General features: G+C 43.7%; 14 non-coding genes across 14 annotated transcripts; all 14 read left to right on the top strand.

Moving 5' to 3' along the window:
• The first annotated feature begins 264 nt into the window (after positions 1–264).
• On the top strand, positions 265–347 carry TRNAL-UAG (transfer RNA leucine (anticodon UAG)). Its single transcript has one exon. It is a non-coding gene; the product is annotated as a tRNA-Leu (tRNA).
• A 2,147-nt stretch (positions 348–2,494) lies between these two features.
• TRNAL-UAG (transfer RNA leucine (anticodon UAG)) lies at positions 2,495–2,577 on the top strand. Its single transcript has one exon. It is a non-coding gene; the product is annotated as a tRNA-Leu (tRNA).
• A 632-nt stretch (positions 2,578–3,209) lies between these two features.
• TRNAL-CAG (transfer RNA leucine (anticodon CAG)) lies at positions 3,210–3,292 on the top strand. The gene has a single exon. It is a non-coding gene; the product is annotated as a tRNA-Leu (tRNA).
• Positions 3,293–4,585: 1,293 nt separating this feature from the next.
• Positions 4,586–4,668, top strand: TRNAL-UAG (transfer RNA leucine (anticodon UAG)). The gene has a single exon. It is a non-coding gene; the product is annotated as a tRNA-Leu (tRNA).
• A 632-nt stretch (positions 4,669–5,300) lies between these two features.
• Positions 5,301–5,383, top strand: TRNAL-CAG (transfer RNA leucine (anticodon CAG)). The gene has a single exon. It is a non-coding gene; the product is annotated as a tRNA-Leu (tRNA).
• Positions 5,384–5,569: 186 nt separating this feature from the next.
• On the top strand, positions 5,570–5,652 carry TRNAL-AAG (transfer RNA leucine (anticodon AAG)). Its single transcript has one exon. It is a non-coding gene; the product is annotated as a tRNA-Leu (tRNA).
• A 1,024-nt stretch (positions 5,653–6,676) lies between these two features.
• TRNAL-UAG (transfer RNA leucine (anticodon UAG)) lies at positions 6,677–6,759 on the top strand. The gene has a single exon. It is a non-coding gene; the product is annotated as a tRNA-Leu (tRNA).
• Positions 6,760–8,906: 2,147 nt separating this feature from the next.
• TRNAL-UAG (transfer RNA leucine (anticodon UAG)) lies at positions 8,907–8,989 on the top strand. The gene has a single exon. It is a non-coding gene; the product is annotated as a tRNA-Leu (tRNA).
• A 632-nt stretch (positions 8,990–9,621) lies between these two features.
• TRNAL-CAG (transfer RNA leucine (anticodon CAG)) lies at positions 9,622–9,704 on the top strand. Its single transcript has one exon. It is a non-coding gene; the product is annotated as a tRNA-Leu (tRNA).
• Positions 9,705–10,997: 1,293 nt separating this feature from the next.
• Positions 10,998–11,080, top strand: TRNAL-UAG (transfer RNA leucine (anticodon UAG)). The gene has a single exon. It is a non-coding gene; the product is annotated as a tRNA-Leu (tRNA).
• A 632-nt stretch (positions 11,081–11,712) lies between these two features.
• On the top strand, positions 11,713–11,795 carry TRNAL-CAG (transfer RNA leucine (anticodon CAG)). The gene has a single exon. It is a non-coding gene; the product is annotated as a tRNA-Leu (tRNA).
• Positions 11,796–11,981: 186 nt separating this feature from the next.
• Positions 11,982–12,064, top strand: TRNAL-AAG (transfer RNA leucine (anticodon AAG)). Its single transcript has one exon. It is a non-coding gene; the product is annotated as a tRNA-Leu (tRNA).
• A 3,829-nt stretch (positions 12,065–15,893) lies between these two features.
• TRNAL-CAG (transfer RNA leucine (anticodon CAG)) lies at positions 15,894–15,976 on the top strand. The gene has a single exon. It is a non-coding gene; the product is annotated as a tRNA-Leu (tRNA).
• Positions 15,977–17,983: 2,007 nt separating this feature from the next.
• On the top strand, positions 17,984–18,066 carry TRNAL-CAG (transfer RNA leucine (anticodon CAG)). The gene has a single exon. It is a non-coding gene; the product is annotated as a tRNA-Leu (tRNA).
• Positions 18,067–18,179: the final 113 nt, after the last annotated feature.

The raw sequence follows: 18,179 nt of genomic DNA on the forward strand, positions 1-18,179 counted from the left end.
TTGTTTGTGTAGAGAGAGAGGTCGCAGGCAAGGAAATGTTGTGAGTCGGATACAGGACCCTAAATAGCTGGTGAGAGGTATGTGGTGTTCTAAAAGCATGAAAACTGTATAGCTGTGAAATAAAGTGCTTTCGTATGTGTTCTTCTGTGTTTATTGTCCTGTGCATAAAGTTGCACCTTGTGTTTGAAGGTTTAAATTATTTCAGGCTTGCATGGAGGTAGACGTTTCTGAGTAACTTTTATTCATTTCTTAGAAGCCTATACTGTCAGGATGGCCGAGAGGTCTAAGGTGCTGTGTTTAGGCCACAGTCTCCTTTGGAGGCGTGGGTTCGAATCCCACTTCTGACATGCCTTTTGGAGATTTAATCTCCTTTATCAGGTTAACATCTGATGGAAGTTGCATCTGTTGGTCTTCACTTGGCACGTTATTCCGTTCTCCTCTTGTCAAGAGAGATGGGGTTTCTCATTTATTTAGGTACTATAACGTCTTGCTGACAAAGCGCAATCCTTACCAAATGAGCATAGGACCCATGTAAGAGGTCATCTGGAAGAGTCATGCTCTTGTATGCCCTGGCCAGACGGGCCCTGCAAATTTGGAAGAATGCCATTCATCTGGTAGACAACTGGACTCCAGCACACTTACAGCAATTTCCGCAGGGCTTTGATCAGGGGCTGCTTAAATTTGCATACTCCACCCTATGTTGTGACTTTGAGATCCCTTGTTGAAATGGCTTTAGCCAGCCAAGAGGTGGCTATTGTCTCAATTTCAAAGCAGCTTTGAGCCGTTCAAGTGGCTGGTGAATAGCACTTTCTCTTTGTTCGCCTCAAAGTTCTAAAGAGTTCTCCATAGGTCCTGCTCTGTACAGATTGTTCAAAGATCTGTTGGAAGTGCATATAATAGGATAAATAAATTGAGGGCATTCCTTTTCAGTACCTCACCTGCATGGCTGTCTGGCCTCTGGAAGAAGCTGTGAAAGCAAGTCAGGATGGCTGAGTGGTCTAAGGCGCTGCATTCAGGTCGCAGTTTCCTCTGGAGGCGTGGGTTCAAATCCCACTTCTCACAGTCCTGTGTTTACTCTACTTTTTTTCTTGAGAAATATGATCATTTCCCTCGCAGTGGCTTATAGGATTGTCTTCTTGGAAGAGTGCAGTGAGTTTTTTTCTTGCTCTAGCCACTATTGGCCTAAGCTCTGTGCATTTTTTGGTTCCTAATATATTTCTCACCCTTTAGATGAAAAAGCAGCATGGGGTCAGGATGGCCGAGTTGTCTAAGGTGCTGCGTTAAGGCTGCAGTCTCTCCTGGAGGCGTGGGTTCGAATCCCACTTCTGACAAAACTTGAATTCCATTTTCTCTCTCAGTTCCTTTAGAATCTCAGCTAAAAATTGGCAATGTAAATAATATCTGAATAAGTACCAAACTTCAGTTTCAACTGCAAATGCATTTGCCCTATTCTATCTTTAACGTTAATGTAATATTCTTCTAGCACTCGTGGTGTTTTATATTTCTTTTGTGGGGTACTTTAAAAATCTTTTTTATGAAAGAAATGGGTTACATTAAGTCTTGTGATGTTTTAGGTTTCCAATAAGGAGGTTTTAACCCCTTCGGTGCTCATGACGGAATGGTTCCGTCATGACCCACGGTTGAGCTGTGCTCATGACGGAACCATTCCGTCATGACCACACCCGCGCAAGATTCCGTCAGCACAGCGGCGGAATCTGCGCAGCATCGAAGGGGTTAAATTTTATGTCACGTCATTTTCAGATGCTTCATTCAAGAGCTGTTTCCACTATAGAATGCAGAGCAAGGGCAAATATACAAGTGATAGAGCGAGTGAGTGAGAAGGAGTGTTGTGGAAGGAGAGAATGAAACAAAGACAGAGTGAGTGAATGGCAGGGAGGCATAGAAGAGGAGTCTAGTAGTGAAGGAGACCTGCTTTTCCCTGCTCTTGACCTCCCACCCATCCCCAACAACCACAAACATACCTTCTGTGCAAAGTTGGTATGCAGAATTTCACGCCTCAGCAAGTGAGGGTGAGTCCCAGGCCAGGGGCTAAAGAGCAAAAGAGTGCCTGTGCTCAGACTTTCCCTGCTAGGGATAGTTTATCTAGAACAAGGCCTACTCTCTTGTATCCAGCAAGGATCTAGAAATCCTGCATGAATCTGCAAAGCACATTGGCAGCATAAGTTTGCATAAACTGCCCCACCTATTGCCTTCCTACTTCCTGTGCTGTAGTTGTTTGTGTAGAGAGAGAGGTCGCAGGCAAGGAAATGTTGTGTCGGATACAGGACCCTAAATAGCTGGTGAGAGGTATGTGGTGTTCTAAAAGCATGAAAACTGTATACCTGTGAAATAAAGTGCTTTCGTATGTGTTCTTCTGTGTTTATTGTCCTGTGCATAAAGTTGCACCTTGTGTTTGAAGGTTTAAATTATTTCAGGCTTGCATGGAGGTAGACGTTTCTGAGTAAATTTTATTCATTTCTTAGAAGCCTATACTGTCAGGATGGCCGAGAGGTCTAAGGTGCTGTGTTTAGGCCACAGTCTCCTTTGGAGGCGTGGGTTCGAATCCCACTTCTGACATGCCTTTTGGAAATTTAATCTCCTTTATCAGGTTAACATCTGATGGAAGTTGCATCTGTTGGTCTTCACCTGGCACGTTATTCCGTTCTCCTCTTGTCAAGAGACATGGGGTTTCTCATATATTTAGGTTCTATAACGTCTTGCTGACAAAGCGCAATCCTTACCAAATGAGCATAGGACCCATGTAAGAGGTCATCTGGAAGAGTCATGCTCTTGTATGCCCTGGCCAGACGGGCCCTGCAAATTTGGAAGAATGCCATGCATCTGGTAGACAACTGGACTCCAGCACACTTACAGCAATTTCCTTAGGGCTTTGATCAGGGGCTGCTTAAATTTGCATACTCCACCCTATGTTGTGACTTTGAGATCCCTTGTTGAAATTGCTTTAGCCAGCCAAGAGGTGGCTATTGTCTCAATTTCAAAGCAGCTTTGAGCCGTTCAAGTGGCTGGTGAATAGCACTTTCTCTTTGTTCGCCTCAATGTTCTAAAGAGTTCTCCATAGGTCCTGCTCTGTACAGATTGTTCAAAGATCTGTTGGAAGTGCATATAATAGGATAAATAAATTGAGGGCATTCCTTTTCAGTACCTCACCTGCATGGCTGTCTGGCCTCTGGAAGATGCTGGGAAAGCAAGTCAGGATGGCCGAGTGGTCTAAGGCGCTGCGTTCAGGTCGCAGTCTCCTCTGGAGGCGTGGGTTCAAATCCCACTTCTGACAGTCCTGTGTTTACCATAATTTTTTTCTTGAGAAATATGATCATTTCCCTCGCAGTGGCTTATAGGATTGTCTTCTTGGAAGAGTGCAGTGAGTTTTTTTTCTTGCTCTAGCCACTATTGGCCTAAGCTCTGTGCATTTTTTGGTTCCTAATATCTTTCTCACCCTTTAGATGAAAAAGCAGCATGGGGTCAGGATGGCCGTGTGGTCTAAGGCGCTGCGTTAAGGCCACAGTCTCTCCTGGAGGCGTGGGTTCAAATCCCACTTCTGACAAAACTTGAATTCCATTTTCTCTCTCAGTTCCTTTAGAATCTCAGCTAAAAATTGGCAATGTAAATAATATCTGAATAAGTACCAAACTTCAGTTTCAACTGCAAATGCATTTGCCCTATTCTATCTTTAACGTTAATGTAATATTCTTCTAGCACTCGTGGTGTTTTATATTTGTTTTGTGGGGTACTTTAAAAATCTTTTTATGAAAGAAATGGGTTACATTAAGTCTTGTGATGTTTTAGGTTTCCAATAAGGAGGTTTTATATTTTATGTCACGTCATTTTCAGATGCTTCATTCAAGAGCTGTTTCCACTATAGAATGCAGAGCAAGGCCAAAAATACAAGTAATAGTGCGAGTGAGTGAGAAGGAGTGTTGTGGAAGGAGAGAATGAAACAAAGACAGAGTGAGTGAATGGCAGGGAGGCATAGAAGAGGAGTCTAGTAGTGAAGGAGACCTGCTTTTCCCTGCTCTTGACCTCCCACCCATCCCCAAACAACCACAAACATACCTTCTGTGCAAAGTTGGTATGCAGAATTTCACGCCTCAGCAAGTGAGGGTGAGTCCCAGGCCAGGGGCTAAAGAGCAAAAGAGTGCCTGTGCTCAGACTTTCCCTGCTAGGGATAGTTTATCTGGAACAAGGCCTACTCTCTTGTATCCAGCAAGGATCTAGAAATCCTGCATGAATCTGCAAGGCACATTGGCAGCATAGATTTGCATAAACTGCCCCACCTATTGCCTTCCTACTTCCTGTGCTGTAGTTGTTTGTGTAGAGAGAGAGGTCGCAGGCAAGGAAATGTTGTGAGTCGGATACAGGACCCTAAATAGCTGGTGAGAGGTATGTGGTGTTCTAAAAGCATGAAAACTGTATACCTGTGAAATAAAGTGCTTTCGTATGTGTTCTTCTGTGTTTATTGTCCTGTGCATAAAGTTGCACCTTGTGTTTGAAGGTTTAAATTATTTCAGGCTTGCATGGAGGTAGACGTTTCTGAGTAACTTTTATTCATTTCTTAAAAGCCTATTCTGTCAGGATGGCCGAGAGGTCTAAGGCGCTGTGTTTAGGCCACAGTCTCCTTTGGAGGCGTGGGTTCGAATCCCACTTCTGACATGCCTTTTGGAGATTTAATCTCCTTTATCAGGTTAACATCTGATGGAAGTTGCATCTGTTGGTCTTCACTTGGCACGTTATTCCGTTCTCCTCTTGTCAAGAGAGATGGGGTTTCTCATATATTTAGGTTCTATAACGTCTTGCTGACAAAGCGCAATCCTTACCAAATGAGCATAGGACCCATGTAAGAGGTCATCTGGAAGAGTCATGCTCTTGTATGCCCTGGCCAGACGGGCCCTGCAAATTTGGAAGAATGCCATTCATCTGGTAGACAACTGGACTCCAGCACACTTACAGCAATTTCCTCAGGGCTTTGATCAGGGGCTGCTTAAATTTGCATACTCCACCCTATGTTGTGACTTTGAGATCCCTTGTTGAAATTGCTTTAGCCAGCCAAGAGGTGGCTATTGTCTCAATTTCAAAGCAGCTTTGAGCCGTTCAAGTGGCTGGTGAATAGCACTTTCTCTTTGTTCGCCTCAAAGTTCTAAAGAGTTCTCCATAGGTCCTGCTCTGTACAGATTGTTCAAAGATCTGTTGGAAGTGCATATAATAGGATAAATAAATTGAGGGCATTCCTTTTCAGTACTTGACCTGCATGGCTGTCTGGCCTCTGGAAGAAGCTGGGAAAGCAAGTCAGGATGGCCGAGTGGTCTAAGGCGCTGCGTTCAGGTCGCAGTCTCCTCTGGAGGTGTGGGTTCAAATCCCACTTCTGACAGTCCTGTGTTTACTCTACTTTTTTTCTTGAGAAATATGATCATTTCCCTCGCAGTGGCTTATAGGATTGTCTTCTTGGAAGAGTGCAGTGAGTTTTTTTCTTGCTCTAGCCACTATTGGCCTAAGCTCTGTGCATTTTTTGGTTCCAAATATATTTCTCACCCTTTAGATGAAAAAGCAGCATGGGGTCAGGATGGCCGAGTGGTCTAAGGCGCTGCGTTAAGGCCGCAGTCTCTCCTGGAGGCGTGGGTTCAAATCCCACTTCTGACAAAACTTGAATTCCATTTTCTCTCTCAGTTCCTTTAGAATCTCAGCTAAAAATTGGCAATGTAAATAATATCTGAATAAGTACCAAACTTCAGTTTCAACTGCAAATGCATTTGCCCTATTCTATCTTTAACGTTAATGTAATATTCTTCTAGCACTCGTGGTGTTTTATATTTCTTTTGTGGGGTACTTTAAAAATCTTTTTTATGAAAGAAATGGGTTACATTAAGTCTTGTGATGTTTTAGGTTTCCAATAAGGAGGTTTTAAATTTTATGTCACGTCATTTTCAGATGCTTCATTCAAGAGCTGTTTCCACTATAGAATGCAGAGCAAGGGCAAAAATACAAGTGATAGAGCGAGTGAGTGAAAAGGAGTGTTGTGGAAGGAGAGAATGAAACAAAGACAGAGTGAGTGAATGGCAGGGAGGAATAGAAGAGGAGTCTAGTAGTGAAGGAGACCTGCTTTTCCCTGCTCTTGACCTCCCACCCATCCCCAAACAACCACAAACATACCTTCTGTGCAAAGTTGGTATGCAGAATTTCACGCCTCAGCAAGTGAGGGTGAGTCCCAGGCCAGGGGCTAAAGAGCAAAAGAGTGCCTGTGCTCAGACTTTCCCTGCTAGGGATAGTTTATCTGGAACAAGTCCTTCTCTCTTGTATCCAGCAAGGATCTAGAAATCCTGCATGAATCTGCAAGGCACATTGGCAGCATAAATTTGCATAAACTGCCCCACCTATTGCCTTCCTACTTCCTGTGCTGTAGTTGTTTGTGTAGAGAGAGAGGTCGCAGGCAAGGAAATGTTGTGAGTCGGATACAGGACCCTAAATAGCTGGTGAGAGGTATGTGGTGTTCTAAAAGCATGAAAACTGTATACCTGTGAAATAAAGTGCTTTCGTATGTGTTCTTCTGTGTTTATTGTCCTGTGCATAAAGTTGCACCTTGTGTTTGAAGGTTTAAATTATTTCAGGCTTGCATGGAGGTAGACGTTTCTGAGTAACTTTTATTCATTTCTTAGAAGCCTATACTGTCAGGATGGCCGAGAGGTCTAAGGTGCTGTGTTTAGGCCACAGTCTCCTTTGGAGGCGTGGGTTCGAATCCCACTTCTGACATGCCTTTTGGAGATTTAATCTCCTTTATCAGGTTAACATCTGATGGAAGTTCCATCTGTTGGTCTTCACTTGGCACGTTATTCCGTTCTCCTCTTGTCAAGAGAGATGGGGTTTCTCATTTATTTAGGTACTATAACGTCTTGCTGACAAAGCGCAATCCTTACCAAATGAGCATAGGACCCATGTAAGAGGTCATCTGGAAGAGTCATGCTCTTGTATGCCCTGGCCAGACGGGCCCTGCAAATTTGGAAGAATGCCATTCATCTGGTAGACAACTGGACTCCAGCACACTTACAGCAATTTCCGCAGGGCTTTGATCAGGGGCTGCTTAAATTTGCATACTCCACCCTATGTTGTGACTTTGAGATCCCTTGTTGAAATGGCTTTAGCCAGCCAAGAGGTGGCTATTGTCTCAATTTCAAAGCAGCTTTGAGCCGTTCAAGTGGCTGGTGAATAGCACTTTCTCTTTGTTCGCCTCAAAGTTCTAAAGAGTTCTCCATAGGTCCTGCTCTGTACAGATTGTTCAAAGATCTGTTGGAAGTGCATATAATAGGATAAATAAATTGAGGGCATTCCTTTTCAGTACCTCACCTGCATGGCTGTCTGGCCTCTGGAAGAAGCTGTGAAAGCAAGTCAGGATGGCTGAGTGGTCTAAGGCGCTGCATTCAGGTCGCAGTTTCCTCTGGAGGCGTGGGTTCAAATCCCACTTCTCACAGTCCTGTGTTTACTCTACTTTTTTTCTTGAGAAATATGATCATTTCCCTCGCAGTGGCTTATAGGATTGTCTTCTTGGAAGAGTGCAGTGAGTTTTTTTCTTGCTCTAGCCACTATTGGCCTAAGCTCTGTGCATTTTTTGGTTCCTAATATATTTCTCACCCTTTAGATGAAAAAGCAGCATGGGGTCAGGATGGCCGAGTTGTCTAAGGTGCTGCGTTAAGGCTGCAGTCTCTCCTGGAGGCGTGGGTTCGAATCCCACTTCTGACAAAACTTGAATTCCATTTTCTCTCTCAGTTCCTTTAGAATCTCAGCTAAAAATTGGCAATGTAAATAATATCTGAATAAGTACCAAACTTCAGTTTCAACTGCAAATGCATTTGCCCTATTCTATCTTTAACGTTAATGTAATATTCTTCTAGCACTCGTGGTGTTTTATATTTCTTTTGTGGGGTACTTTAAAAATCTTTTTTATGAAAGAAATGGGTTACATTAAGTCTTGTGATGTTTTAGGTTTCCAATAAGGAGGTTTTAACCCCTTCGGTGCTCATGACGGAATGGTTCCGTCATGACCCACGGTTGAGCTGTGCTCATGACGGAACCATTCCGTCATGACCACACCCGCGCAAGATTCCGTCAGCACAGCGGCGGAATCTGCGCAGCATCGAAGGGGTTAAATTTTATGTCACGTCATTTTCAGATGCTTCATTCAAGAGCTGTTTCCACTATAGAATGCAGAGCAAGGGCAAATATACAAGTGATAGAGCGAGTGAGTGAGAAGGAGTGTTGTGGAAGGAGAGAATGAAACAAAGACAGAGTGAGTGAATGGCAGGGAGGCATAGAAGAGGAGTCTAGTAGTGAAGGAGACCTGCTTTTCCCTGCTCTTGACCTCCCACCCATCCCCAACAACCACAAACATACCTTCTGTGCAAAGTTGGTATGCAGAATTTCACGCCTCAGCAAGTGAGGGTGAGTCCCAGGCCAGGGGCTAAAGAGCAAAAGAGTGCCTGTGCTCAGACTTTCCCTGCTAGGGATAGTTTATCTAGAACAAGGCCTACTCTCTTGTATCCAGCAAGGATCTAGAAATCCTGCATGAATCTGCAAAGCACATTGGCAGCATAAGTTTGCATAAACTGCCCCACCTATTGCCTTCCTACTTCCTGTGCTGTAGTTGTTTGTGTAGAGAGAGAGGTCGCAGGCAAGGAAATGTTGTGTCGGATACAGGACCCTAAATAGCTGGTGAGAGGTATGTGGTGTTCTAAAAGCATGAAAACTGTATACCTGTGAAATAAAGTGCTTTCGTATGTGTTCTTCTGTGTTTATTGTCCTGTGCATAAAGTTGCACCTTGTGTTTGAAGGTTTAAATTATTTCAGGCTTGCATGGAGGTAGACGTTTCTGAGTAAATTTTATTCATTTCTTAGAAGCCTATACTGTCAGGATGGCCGAGAGGTCTAAGGTGCTGTGTTTAGGCCACAGTCTCCTTTGGAGGCGTGGGTTCGAATCCCACTTCTGACATGCCTTTTGGAAATTTAATCTCCTTTATCAGGTTAACATCTGATGGAAGTTGCATCTGTTGGTCTTCACCTGGCACGTTATTCCGTTCTCCTCTTGTCAAGAGACATGGGGTTTCTCATATATTTAGGTTCTATAACGTCTTGCTGACAAAGCGCAATCCTTACCAAATGAGCATAGGACCCATGTAAGAGGTCATCTGGAAGAGTCATGCTCTTGTATGCCCTGGCCAGACGGGCCCTGCAAATTTGGAAGAATGCCATGCATCTGGTAGACAACTGGACTCCAGCACACTTACAGCAATTTCCTTAGGGCTTTGATCAGGGGCTGCTTAAATTTGCATACTCCACCCTATGTTGTGACTTTGAGATCCCTTGTTGAAATTGCTTTAGCCAGCCAAGAGGTGGCTATTGTCTCAATTTCAAAGCAGCTTTGAGCCGTTCAAGTGGCTGGTGAATAGCACTTTCTCTTTGTTCGCCTCAATGTTCTAAAGAGTTCTCCATAGGTCCTGCTCTGTACAGATTGTTCAAAGATCTGTTGGAAGTGCATATAATAGGATAAATAAATTGAGGGCATTCCTTTTCAGTACCTCACCTGCATGGCTGTCTGGCCTCTGGAAGATGCTGGGAAAGCAAGTCAGGATGGCCGAGTGGTCTAAGGCGCTGCGTTCAGGTCGCAGTCTCCTCTGGAGGCGTGGGTTCAAATCCCACTTCTGACAGTCCTGTGTTTACCATAATTTTTTTCTTGAGAAATATGATCATTTCCCTCGCAGTGGCTTATAGGATTGTCTTCTTGGAAGAGTGCAGTGAGTTTTTTTTCTTGCTCTAGCCACTATTGGCCTAAGCTCTGTGCATTTTTTGGTTCCTAATATCTTTCTCACCCTTTAGATGAAAAAGCAGCATGGGGTCAGGATGGCCGTGTGGTCTAAGGCGCTGCGTTAAGGCCGCAGTCTCTCCTGGAGGCGTGGGTTCAAATCCCACTTCTGACAAAACTTGAATTCCATTTTCTCTCTCAGTTCCTTTAGAATCTCAGCTAAAAATTGGCAATGTAAATAATATCTGAATAAGTACCAAACTTCAGTTTCAACTGCAAATGCATTTGCCCTATTCTATCTTTAACGTTAATGTAATATTCTTCTAGCACTCGTGGTGTTTTATATTTGTTTTGTGGGGTACTTTAAAAATCTTTTTATGAAAGAAATGGGTTACATTAAGTCTTGTGATGTTTTAGGTTTCCAATAAGGAGGTTTTATATTTTATGTCACGTCATTTTCAGATGCTTCATTCAAGAGCTGTTTCCACTATAGAATGCAGAGCAAGGCCAAAAATACAAGTAATAGTGCGAGTGAGTGAGAAGGAGTGTTGTGGAAGGAGAGAATGAAACAAAGACAGAGTGAGTGAATGGCAGGGAGGCATAGAAGAGGAGTCTAGTAGTGAAGGAGACCTGCTTTTCCCTGCTCTTGACCTCCCACCCATCCCCAAACAACCACAAACATACCTTCTGTGCAAAGTTGGTATGCAGAATTTCACGCCTCAGCAAGTGAGGGTGAGTCCCAGGCCAGGGGCTAAAGAGCAAAAGAGTGCCTGTGCTCAGACTTTCCCTGCTAGGGATAGTTTATCTGGAACAAGGCCTACTCTCTTGTATCCAGCAAGGATCTAGAAATCCTGCATGAATCTGCAAGGCACATTGGCAGCATAGATTTGCATAAACTGCCCCACCTATTGCCTTCCTACTTCCTGTGCTGTAGTTGTTTGTGTAGAGAGAGAGGTCGCAGGCAAGGAAATGTTGTGAGTCGGATACAGGACCCTAAATAGCTGGTGAGAGGTATGTGGTGTTCTAAAAGCATGAAAACTGTATACCTGTGAAATAAAGTGCTTTCGTATGTGTTCTTCTGTGTTTATTGTCCTGTGCATAAAGTTGCACCTTGTGTTTGAAGGTTTAAATTATTTCAGGCTTGCATGGAGGTAGACGTTTCTGAGTAACTTTTATTCATTTCTTAAAAGCCTATTCTGTCAGGATGGCCGAGAGGTCTAAGGCGCTGTGTTTAGGCCACAGTCTCCTTTGGAGGCGTGGGTTCGAATCCCACTTCTGACATGCCTTTTGGAGATTTAATCTCCTTTATCAGGTTAACATCTGATGGAAGTTGCATCTGTTGGTCTTCACTTGGCACGTTATTCCGTTCTCCTCTTGTCAAGAGAGATGGGGTTTCTCATATATTTAGGTTCTATAACGTCTTGCTGACAAAGCGCAATCCTTACCAAATGAGCATAGGACCCATGTAAGAGGTCATCTGGAAGAGTCATGCTCTTGTATGCCCTGGCCAGACGGGCCCTGCAAATTTGGAAGAATGCCATTCATCTGGTAGACAACTGGACTCCAGCACACTTACAGCAATTTCCTCAGGGCTTTGATCAGGGGCTGCTTAAATTTGCATACTCCACCCTATGTTGTGACTTTGAGATCCCTTGTTGAAATTGCTTTAGCCAGCCAAGAGGTGGCTATTGTCTCAATTTCAAAGCAGCTTTGAGCCGTTCAAGTGGCTGGTGAATAGCACTTTCTCTTTGTTCGCCTCAAAGTTCTAAAGAGTTCTCCATAGGTCCTGCTCTGTACAGATTGTTCAAAGATCTGTTGGAAGTGCATATAATAGGATAAATAAATTGAGGGCATTCCTTTTCAGTACTTGACCTGCATGGCTGTCTGGCCTCTGGAAGAAGCTGGGAAAGCAAGTCAGGATGGCCGAGTGGTCTAAGGCGCTGCGTTCAGGTCGCAGTCTCCTCTGGAGGTGTGGGTTCAAATCCCACTTCTGACAGTCCTGTGTTTACTCTACTTTTTTTCTTGAGAAATATGATCATTTCCCTCGCAGTGGCTTATAGGATTGTCTTCTTGGAAGAGTGCAGTGAGTTTTTTTCTTGCTCTAGCCACTATTGGCCTAAGCTCTGTGCATTTTTTGGTTCCAAATATATTTCTCACCCTTTAGATGAAAAAGCAGCATGGGGTCAGGATGGCCGAGTGGTCTAAGGCGCTGCGTTAAGGCCGCAGTCTCTCCTGGAGGCGTGGGTTCAAATCCCACTTCTGACAAAACTTGAATTCCATTTTCTCTCTCAGTTCCTTTAGAATCTCAGCTAAAAATTGGCAATGTAAATAATATCTGAATAAGTACCAAACTTCAGTTTCAACTGCAAATGCATTTGCCCTATTCTATCTTTAACGTTAATGTAATATTCTTCTAGCACTCGTGGTGTTTTATATTTCTTTTGTGGGGTACTTTAAAAATCTTTTTTATGAAAGAAATGGGTTACATTAAGTCTTGTGATGTTTTAGGTTTCCAATAAGGAGGTTTTAAATTTTATGTCACGTCATTTTCAGATGCTTCATTCAAGAGCTGTTTCCACTATAGAATGCAGAGCAAGGGCAAAAATACAAGTGATAGAGCGAGTGAGTGAAAAGGAGTGTTGTGGAAGGAGAGAATGAAACAAAGACAGAGTGAGTGAATGGCAGGGAGGAATAGAAGAGGAGTCTAGTAGTGAAGGAGACCTGCTTTTCCCTGCTCTTGACCTCCCACCCATCCCCAAACAACCACAAACATACCTTCTGTGCAAAGTTGGTATGCAGAATTTCACGCCTCAGCAAGTGAGGGTGAGTCCCAGGCCAGGGGCTAAAGAGCAAAAGAGTGCCTGTGCTCAGACTTTCCCTGCTAGGGATAGTTTATCTGGAACAAGTCCTTCTCTCTTGTATCCAGCAAGGATCTAGAAATCCTGCATGAATCTGCAAGGCACATTGGCAGCATAAATTTGCATAAACTGCCCCACCTATTGCCTTCCTACTTCCTGTGCTGTAGTTGTTTGTGTAGAGAGAGAGGTCGCAGGCAAGGAAATGTTGTGAGTCGGATACAGGACCCTAAATAGCTGGTGAGAGGTATGTGGTGTTCTAAAAGCATGAAAACTGTATACCTGTGAAATAAAGTGCTTTCGTATGTGTTCTTCTGTGTTTATTGTCCTGTGCATAAAGTTGCACCTTGTGTTTGAAGGTTTAAATTATTTCAGGCTTGCATGGAGGTAGACGTTTCTGAGTAACTTTTATTCATTTCTTAAAAGCCTATACTGTCAGGATGGCCGAGAGGTCTAAGGCGCTGTGTTTAGGCCACAGTCTCCTTTGGAGGCGTGGGTTCGAATCCCACTTCTGCCATGCCTTTTGGAGATTTAATCTCCTTTATCAGGTTAACATCTGATGGAAGTTGCATCTGTTGGTCTTCACTTGGCACGTTATTCCGTTCTCCTCTTGTCAAGAGAGATGGGGTTTCTCATATATTTAGGTTCTATAACGTCTTGCTGACAAAGCGCAATCCTTACCAAATGAGCATAGGACCCATGTAAGAGGTCATCTGGAAGAGTCATGCTCTTGTATGCCCTGGCCAGACTGGCCCTGCAAATTTGGAAGAATGCCATGCATCTGGTAGACAACTGGACTCCAGCACACTCACAGCAATTTCCTTAGGGCTTTGATCAGGGGCTGCTTAAATTTGCATACTCCACCCTATGTTGTGACTTTGAGATCCTTTGTTGAAATTGCTTTAGCCAGCCAAGAGGTGGCTATTGTCTCAATTTCAAAGCAGCTTTGAGCCGTTCAAGTGGCTGGTGAATAGCACTTTCTCTTTGTTCGCCTCAAAGTTCTAAAGAGTTCTCCATAGGTCCTGCTCTGTACAGATTGTTCAAAGATCTGTTGGAAGTGCATATAATAGGATAAATAAATTGAGGGCATTCCTTTTCAGTACCTCACCTGCATGGCTGTTTGGCCTCTGGTAGATGCTGGGAAAGCAAGACAGGATGGCCGAGTGGTCTAAGGTGCTGCGTTCAGGTCGCAGTCTCCTCTGGAGGCGTGGGTTCAAATCCCACTTCTGACAGTCCTGTGTTTACTCTACTTTTTTTCTTGAGAAATATGATCATTTCCCTCGCAGTGGCTTATAGAATTGTCTTCTTGGAAGAGTGCAGTGAGTTTTTTTCTTGCTCTAGCCACTATTGGCCTAAGCTCTGTGCATTTTTTGGTTCCTAATATAGTTCTCACCCTTTAGATGAAAAAGCAGCATGGGGTCAGGATGGCTGAGTGGTCTAAGGCGCTGTGTAAGGCCACAGTCTCTCCTGGAGGCGTGGGTTCGAATCCCACTTCTGACAAAACTTGAATTCCATTTTCTCTCTCAGTTCCTTTAGAATCTCAGCTAAAAATTGGCAATGTAAATAATATCTGAATAAGTACCAAACTTCAGTTTCAACTGCAAATGCATTTGCCCTATTCTATCTTTAACGTTAATGTAATATTCTTCTAGCACTCGTGGTGTTTTATATTTCTTTTGTGGGGTACTTTAAAAATCTTTTTTATGAAAGAAATGGGTTACATTAAGTCTTGTGATGTTTTAGGTTTCCAATAAGGAGGTTTTAAATTTTATGTCACGTCATTTTCAGATGCTTCATTCAAGAGCTGTTTCCACTATAGAATGCAGAGCAAGGGCAAAAATACAAGTGATAGAGCGAGTGAGTGAGAAGGAGTGTTGTGAAAGGAGAGAATGAAACAAAGACAGAGTGAGTGAATGGCAGGGAGGCATAGAAGAGGAGTCTAGTAGTGAAGGAGACCTGCTTTTCCCTGCTCTTGACCTCCCACCCATCCCCAAACAACCACAAACATACCTTCTGTGCAAAGTTGGCATGCAGAATTTCACTCCTCAGCAAGTGAGGGTGAGTCCCAGGCCAGGGGCTAAAGAGCAAAAGAGTGCCTGTGCTCAGACTTTCCCTGCTAGGGATAGTTTATCTGGAACAAGGCCTACTCTCTTGTATCCAGCAAGGATCTAGAAATCCTGCATGAATCTGCAAGGCACATTGGCAGCATAAATTTGCATAAACTGCCCCACCTATTGCCTTCCTACTTCCTGTGCTGTAGTTGTTTGTGTAGAGAGAGAGGTCGCAGGCAAGGAAATGTTGTGAGTCGGATACAGGACCCTAAATAGCTGGTGAGAGGTATGTGGTGTTCTAAAAGCATGAAAACTGTATACCTGTGAAATAAAGTGCTTTCGTATGTGTTCTTCTGTGTTTATTGTCCTGTGCATAAAGTTGCACCTTGTGTTTGAAGGTTTAAATTATTTCAGGCTTGCATGGAGGTAGACGTTTCTGAGTAACTTTTATTCATTTCTTAAAAGCCTATACTGTCAGGATGGCCGAGAGGTCTAAGGCGCTGTGTTTAGGCCACAGTCTCCTTTGGAGGCGTGGGTTCGAATCCTACTTCTTACATGCCTTTTGGAGATTTAATCTCCTTTATCAGGTTAACATCTGATGGAAGTTGCATCTGTTGGTCTTCACTTGGCACGTTATTCCGTTCTCCTCTTGTCAAGAGAGATGGGGTTTCTCATATATTTAGGTTCTATAACGTCTTGCTGACAAAGCGCAATCCTTACCAAATGAGCATAGGACCCATGTAAGAGGTCATCTGGAAGAGTCATGCTCTTGTATGCCCTGGCCAGACGGGCCCTGCAAATTTGGAAGAATGCCATTCATCTGGTAGACAACTGGACTCCAGCACACTTACAGCAATTTCCTCAGGGCTTTGATCAGGGGCTGCTTAAATTTGCATACTCCACCCTATGTTGTGACTTTGAGATCCCTTGTTGAAATTGCTTTAGCCAGCCAAGAGGTGGCTATTGTCCCAATTTCAAAGCAGCTTTGAGCCGTTCAAGTGGCTGGTGAATAGCACTTTCTCTTTGTTCGCCTCAAAGTTCTAAAGAGTTCTCCATAGGTCCTGCTCTGTACAGATTGTTCAAAGATCTGTTGGAAGTGCATATAATAGGATAAATAAATTGAGGGCATTCCTTTTCAGTACCTCACCTGCATGGCTGTCTGGCCTCTGGAAGATGCTGAGAAAGCAAGTCAGGATGGCCGAGTGGTCTAAGGCGCTGCGTTCAGGTCGCAGTCTCCTCTGGAGACGTGGGTTCAAATCCCACTTCTGACAGTCCTGTGTTTACCATAATTTTTTTCTTGAGAAATATGATCATTTCCCTCGCAGTGGCTTATAGGATTGTCTTCTTGGAAGAGTGCAGTGTGTTTTTTTCTTGCTCTAGCCACTATTGGCCTAAGCTCTGTGCATTTTTTGGTTCCTAATATATTTCTCACCCTTTAGATGAAAAAGCAGCATGGGGTCAGGATGGCCGAGTGGTCTAAGGCGCTGTGTTAGGCCGCAGTCTCTCCTGGAGGCGTGGGTTCGAATCCCACTTCTGGCAAAACTTGAATTCCATTTTCTCTCTCAGTTCCTTTAGAATCTCAGCTAAAAATTGGCAATGTTAATAATATCTGAATAAGTACCAAACTTCAGTTTCAACTGCAAATGCATTTGCCCTATTCTATCTTTAACGTTAATGTAATATTCTTCCAGCACTCGTGGTGTTTTATATTTGTTTTGTGGGGTACTTTAAAAATCTTTTTCATGAAAGAAATGGGTTACATTAAGTCTTGTGATGTTTTAGGTTTCCAATAAGGAGGTTTTAAATTTTATGTCACGTCATTTTCAGATGCTTCATTCAAGAGATGTTTCCACTATAGAATGCAGAGCAAGGGCAAAAATACAAGTGATAGAGCGAGTGAGTGAGAAGGAGTGTTGTGGAAGGAGAGAATGAAACAAAGACAGAGTGAGTGAACGGCAGGGAGGCATAGAAGAGGAGTCTAGTAGTGAAGGAGACCTGCTTTTCCCTGCTCTTGACCTCCCACCCATCCCCAAACAACCACAAACATACCTTCTGTGCAAAGTTGGCATGCAGAATTTCACTCCTCAGCAAGTGAGGGTGAGTCCCAGGCCAGGGGCTAAAGAGCAAAAGAGTGCCTGTGCTCAGACTTTCCCTGCTAGGGATAGTTTATCTGGAACAAGGCCTACTCTCTTGTATCCAGCAAGGATCTAGAAATCCTGCATGAATCTGCAAGGCACATTGGCAGCATAAATTTGCATAAACTGCCCCACCTATTGCCTTCCTACTTCCTGTGCTGTAGTTGTTTGTGTAGAGAGAGAGGTCGCAGGCAAGGAAATGTTGTGAGTCGGATACAGGACCCTAAATAGCTGGTGAGAGGTATGTGGTGTTCTAAAAGCATGAAAACTGTATACCTGTGAAATAAAGTGCTTTCGTATGTGTTCTTCTGTGTTTATTGTCCTGTGCATAAAGTTGCACCTTGTGTTTGAAGGTTTAAATTATTTCAGGCTTGCATGGAGGTAGACGTTTCTGAGTAACTTTTATTCATTTCTTAAAAGCCTATACTGTCAAGATGGCCGAGAGGTCTAAGGCGCTGTGTTTAGGCCACAGTCTCCTTTCGAGGCGTGGGTTCGAATCCCACTTCTTACATGCCTTTTGGAGATTTAATCTCCTTTATCAGGTTAACATCTGATGGAAGTTGCATCTGTTGGTCTTCACTTGGCACGTTATTCCGTTCTCCTCTTGTCAAGAGAGATGGGGTTTCTCATATATTTAGGTTCTATAACGTCTTGCTGACAAAGCGCAATCCTTACCAAATGAGCATAGGACCCATGTAAGAGGTCATCTGGAAGAGTCATGCTCTTGTATGCCCTGGCCAGACGGGCCCTGCAAATTTGGAAGAATGCCATTCATCTGGTAGACAACTGGACTCCAGCACACTTACAGCAATTTCCTCAGGGCTTTGATCAGGGGCTGCTTAAATTTGCATACTCCACCCTATGTTGTGACTTTGAGATCCCTTGTTGAAATTGCTTTAGCCAGCCAAGAGGTGGCTATTGTCTCAATTTCAAAGCAGCTTTGAGCCGTTCAAGTGGCTGGTGAATAGCACTTTCTCTTTGTTCGCCTCAAAGTTCTAAAGAGTTCTCCATAGGTCCTGCTCTGTACAGATTGTTCAAAGATCTGTTGGAAGTGCATATAATAGGATAAATAAATTGAGGGCATTCCTTTTCAGTACCTCACCTGCATGGCTGTCTGGCCTCTGGAAGATGCTGAGAAAGCAAGTCAGGATGGCCGAGTGGTCTAAGGCGCTGCGTTCAGGTCGCAGTCTCCTCTGGAGACGTGGGTTCAAATCCCACTTCTGACAGTCCTGTGTTTACCATAATTTTTTTCTTGAGAAATATGATCATTTCCCTCGCAGTGGCTTATAGGATTGTCTTCTTGGAAGAGTGCAGTGTGTTTTTTTCTTGCTCTAGCCAC

Source organism: Triturus cristatus, unplaced genomic scaffold, assembly GCF_964204655.1.
Source record: "Triturus cristatus unplaced genomic scaffold, aTriCri1.1 SCAFFOLD_262, whole genome shotgun sequence".
Taxonomy (NCBI): domain Eukaryota; kingdom Metazoa; phylum Chordata; class Amphibia; order Caudata; family Salamandridae; genus Triturus; species Triturus cristatus.